The 5,499-nt window shown below is 37.6% G+C and overlaps 1 long non-coding RNA gene across 1 annotated transcript in view; it reads right to left on the reverse strand.

Annotated features, from left to right (window-relative positions):
• Positions 1–2,856, reverse strand: part of LOC116672171 (uncharacterized) — an 18,239-nt gene extending 15,383 nt beyond the window's left edge. The window contains exon 1 of the long non-coding RNA XR_004327488.1: positions 2,843–2,856. This is a non-coding gene — a long non-coding RNA (uncharacterized LOC116672171). The remainder of the gene's footprint in view (positions 1–2,842) is intronic.
• Between the last annotated feature and the right edge of the window lie 2,643 nt (positions 2,857–5,499).

A 5,499-nucleotide genomic window follows, 5' to 3' on the forward strand; every position in this document is an offset into this window, starting at 1 on the left:
CTTGGGGACTGGGACAAGGCAGGACATCTTCCAAAGCAGCGTCACCCTCTGCAGGCTCAGGCTCATGTTGAAGAGATGCTGGAGAACAGCAGGCAGGTGACTGGTGCAGGTCTTCAGGGCCCTGGCGCTGGGGCTCTTTCCACTTTTTCAACCATCACAACTCTAGTTTTGGTTGAAATAAACACATAGTTTACAGATTTACATATAAAAATATGTTGGCTCCATACACTCTAAACATATTGTTCCCTTCATACTTTTACTATTCAAAACACGAGACAAAATAAGACTTTACTTTAAAAACGTTTTGTGGAAAATAATCGTTTTCTCAACTACTCTGTTTTTGTGATCGCTGAAATTTTAATCACAATTTTAAAAATTGATTAAATGCACAGCCTTACCCATAGGGTTATATTGCAGCGTGGTCTGTGGCTGACGGTTACAGCGTTCACGCTTAATACTTCCAAAGATTGTTGTTCCTAATAAGTCACTTAGACACAAAAACATAGGAAACTAGGGTCCAGGTTGAAAAGAATATATACTGCTGCAGTATTTTCTGAAATTCTGTCAGTTGTTTCGCCTTGGACTTTGGCCTGATTCGTCTCGGTAGTTGCCCTGTCTTGGGTTGTTGTTGTTGTTCTGCCCGGACATAATTTAAATGAGGAAGTCTTTGGGCTGTAACTTCTTGCATACCCGCCAAGGTCTGGGCCTTTGTAACTAATGCATGGCATTTGTTTTGATTAGCTTTTGTCTTTTTTTTCTTCTTTTTTTTTAAGCAACTGCTCCACAACATCCAGCTGTATTTGCAACACATTTGATGTTTGTTCATCCACAAATGTTCACAATTTAAGTTTAGATAATTAAGATAATCTTTTCTTTCTGTGTATTTTTTTGTTTACATAAAATCTGCTGCCACTTACAATAATCAAGGAACCAAGTCACTATATAACCATGTGCTTCTGTTTTTCTACATTGTCATTTTTTTCTCATGTATAATCTATGCTACCGTTTGGTTCTTATAAGCCACCAAATGGTATTCTCCATGGTATTCTCCATGTTAAGTACATCTAATTACAACTTGTGCACATTTGGCAAGAGAATAAGGATGAAATTAGTAAAATTCTAACTTAGGTTTCATTTTTGCAGATCCCCTTCCTAATGTAGACTGCATCTGCATTAGCCATATTTGATCCCAAACAAATGCTTTGTGATGGGTTAAGTTAGTGATCCTTGGAACTTAAACCAATGTGTTTACAGACTGAGAAGAGCTAGATTTGTCAGTTTGAATCGACAGTCTCATCAGCTATGTGCCACATTTGATTCAGATGCGTCACTGATTAGTCTAATTCCTGAAGTGAATCATGCATCTGTGCAGCAGATCTCGAAGCAGAAGACTTGTGCATGTGTGTCGGTTGTATCACTACACACTTTGGAGCCGATGTGGCTGCAATTATTAGACATCTGGTACAAGAACAGGAGAGAATAAATCAGGAGCCACTCTAACTAATCAAATTTAATCACACAACCAGCCTACTGGATATTATTAATTGACACAGCATATAACGTATATCTACTTCAATCTGCTGTGAATTGGGCCTCCTAAATATTGTAATTGTATGCAACATGTTCCATACACATATGCAGAAGTCATGCTTCAGAAAAACTGATTGTCAAGATAAATTAGTACACCGAATTATTTAAATAGAGCAAAAATACTGAATTACAAGTACACGTGAATAAACTGCATTCCAATTCTTACTTAAATGAAGTGCAGAAGTAGCCCATTATCAGCAAAATGTACTTTAAGCGTCAAAAATAAAAGTCCTTTTTGAAGTACTTTTTTATAAAACATGAGAAGAGGCTCCAACTAGACATGGCTTTTTGTAAGAGGTCGCAAGTCCAAAAGATTGGGAACTGGTGGTTCAATGTTTTAATAATGTGTTTTTTCAAAATGTAGGGATTGTTTGTGAACGCAAAATCAAAAAAGTAACTTGTAAGAACAGCTGTCAAGTAAATGTAGTGGAGTACATAGAACTAGAGTAGCTTAACATTTAAATATTTAAATAAAGTACCTCAACATTACTTGAGTAAATATACTTACTTACCTTTACCCAGTAGTAAACATTACTTTAGTTTTACCCTGCAGAGTTTGGCTTATTCCAACAGTTCAGACTTAAAACACTTTAACATGTTCACTGTGAAAACTTGTCACACTAAATGATTAGACCTTCAGTGTGCACAAAATGCTGGAGCCATGACAATGAATGATAGCTTTATTTAAAATCATAACGTACAGTGCATGGACTTCACAATAATACCTTTAATAAATGAAGTACAGGGTGCACTGCAAACTCGTAAGACGTGATTAAATACTCCGGTCCCTTGTAAATAAGATTCCTTCAGGTGTTACTTGCAAATGCCAAGCCTCCCAAAATGCACAGGCGGTGAAGTCTGAATGAAGGTAGGAGACTATAAAGAGACCACTCGCTATGTCAGGAGCAAAATTACCTTTTATTTATTGGCCCGTGAAGCTTATGTAGGCTTGATCACATGAGGATTTGAGGGCTTTCGCTTCCAGCAGATGTGCGATATCATCCACCATATCCACAAACATGACAATCCAGTTGACATTTAGGAAGAGAACCTGTGGAAGTCCCTTTCATACAAAGCCATCGATCTGTACTTATCCATTAACATTTGTGACAATAAGTTAGGAGCTGTGGTTTTTATTTTGGTTCGAAACTTCACCGTCATTTCATTTTTGACTGTCCCTTCATACTGAGATCTGGGCTCATAAACAGGTGACAGAATTATACAGGAAATCTCCAGGGCTTAAGTGGATCACTGCTCTTCTTTTGGTATCAAGACATTAAGTCTATATATCAAGGATTTAGATGTCTTGTTTGTCCCTTTGGGGGATATCTTGGATAGGTAAAAAAAAGGGTTTGATTTTGTGCTTTTCAATTTTAATTCTGAATGCGTTTATACCTCACAGATAGCACCTGAACAAGAAAAGCTCATGCTTATAGTGTTCTGTGCTTGGACATAGGCATGTATGGGTTCAATATACCCTCCACTGTGCATATGAAATAGTAAATAGATGTGTTCTCTGAGCTGGAAAGTGTCAAGTAACTCTGAATATTGAATAACAGCTCTGCAAGAAGGCAGCTATTTTTGCTTACCTCTTACTACATTTGCGTGTGTGTTGTATTCAAACACAAACCTTCCTCAACGCTCGTGGTTCTCAACACCATGAACTGCATTTAACTCTTTGAACTTGTCTCCACAAAGCTGTCAGTAAACTCTTTGCACTTGCTTGAATGTTTGCACCACATTTGACGTGATGAATGGCAGCGCCGGCTTTGTACATGATAGAGAGTGAGAGCAGAATGCAAGATGAGCAGGTGGTGCTTTAATTCAGCCACCACGGGGCAACATTATATCCTGGCTGATACAGTTTATTGTGGATTTTAATATTAATGTTAAATTAATATTATATTAATGGTTGAGCCGTTGAGGCCTAAAGTGACTAAGGCAGCTAGGTCTTCTGCATGAGTAACCCTGCAGACTGCCATAACGGATGAAACAGAGCGGGGCGATGAACATCAGCTGGCTGTCTTGCCCAGTTGGGAGACTGTCTAAGAACATCTTCCTCATATTTATACTTTTTTTTTTTTTTTTTTTTTTTTTAACCTTGAACATAGCCTATAACCATTCCTTCCCAAATGAATTTACCATAACTTCTGCGATGAATCCTTGGTCACAAACAAATGTTTGTTTTCCATCCTTACCCCTCCCACACACCCGGGCCTGGTGCTTTGGCTCTGAACCTTGGCTACTTGTCAAGGGCACAGGGGTTGCTCAATTTATTTTTTTGGTTATGAAAACCAGTCAGATGCAGCTGCTGATTATGGGGAGAGTGCAGGACATGTAAAGCACCTCAGGGCTAAAAGGAAATAAATGATTTTTGCCTACAAGGTTAGAAAGAGTGAACTTTGAAAACCAACCAGGCTCAGTAGTACGCCAATTAACGGTTTTGATTTGATAAGCGTGCAGGAACTCTCATCTTGGCCTGTAATTAGTGGGGATTATCGAGCATAAACAATATTTTAAATCAAACCCCTCACATTCAACCTTCGGTGTCTTTGTGTGAAAAATTTAAGCTCACATGAATTGTGTTTACACAGTCGGAAAACCTATTTTCTAAACATTTATTTTTTTCTTTGACATTAACATCAAATGCATATATTTTTAGCTCCCTCTTCGTCTCTTACCTCGAAAGCAAGTGAAATTAGAGAAGTTGCTTCACAATTCCATCTCCTGTGACTTCTATTTATTCTTTTTAGCAACATATATTATTAAGCATCAAAGGCTTTTGTCAGCATATTTATAAAAATTTTGATTATTTCATTGGGTTATGCATTTCATTATGTGGAAGAGGGAAGTGAGAGCTTTCCTGTTTTGAACATAAAAGAAAATATTAATAACTGTCCACTATTGGTCACTTTACATGCTGTTATGGGCTTTAAGCAGTCCCTCTAGATATCTAAGACAAATGCACTGGTAAGCAGATACACACACACACACACACACACACACACACACACACACACACACCACCACAACACACCACACACACCACAACACACACACACACACACACACACACACACACACACACACACACACACACACACACATCTGTTCTAGCAGTACTGCATTAAGAGACTCCCTTCATGTGCGTCAGACGAGTTTTCATTTTTTTGTGAAGCATCAACGTCTAAAAATGAGGATTCACAACTGATGTAAACGCAGCCAGCTCATTGTGCGTCGGCCCAACCGTCTCTTCACCTTTTGTTTGTACTGTAAAGCAGGCTGCGTCAGGCAGCTTCAGAAAGCAATCAAGCTCTGTCTAATAAATGTTGGTTTTATCTAAGCCTCCATTTACCAAACTCCTGTAGAGCTAATAAAGGAGGGGGGGGAGAAGCTCTGGGTTTTAAATGACGTACAGTAAGTACTGTTTAATCAACATATCTTAATACTTAAAAGTACCTCACCTAAATCTACTTTGGTCTGAATCTGTATCTCTGTTGATTAATCTGGATTGTAAACATTGAAATGTTGTAAAATCATTTCAGAGTTGGAAAATATGACTGCATATATAAATAATATTGTTAGGGACTGCAAATTAAAATGGAGTGTAAAAAGGGTACCTCTTCCTCAATTTCTTGGTACACATTGGATTATTTATTTAATTTCCCCTAAGAAACTTTTCCTTTACTTACATATTTCCACGTTTCTTAAATATGCTAATAAGATGGCCATGCTCAATCATTTTCAAAGCAGTGATTGGTCCATGGTCTGTGTGAATACAGAAGAGGACTAGAGCCACATGTGAAAAATGTATTTGAGTTCTGAATTAAAAGTCAGAAATCTGAGGAAAAAAAATCAGAATTCTTACTTTAAAAAACTATATTTTTTTAATTATTTTACTTTATTCTC

This window comes from Etheostoma spectabile, chromosome 22, assembly GCF_008692095.1.
Source record: "Etheostoma spectabile isolate EspeVRDwgs_2016 chromosome 22, UIUC_Espe_1.0, whole genome shotgun sequence".
Classification (NCBI taxonomy): domain Eukaryota; kingdom Metazoa; phylum Chordata; class Actinopteri; order Perciformes; family Percidae; genus Etheostoma; species Etheostoma spectabile.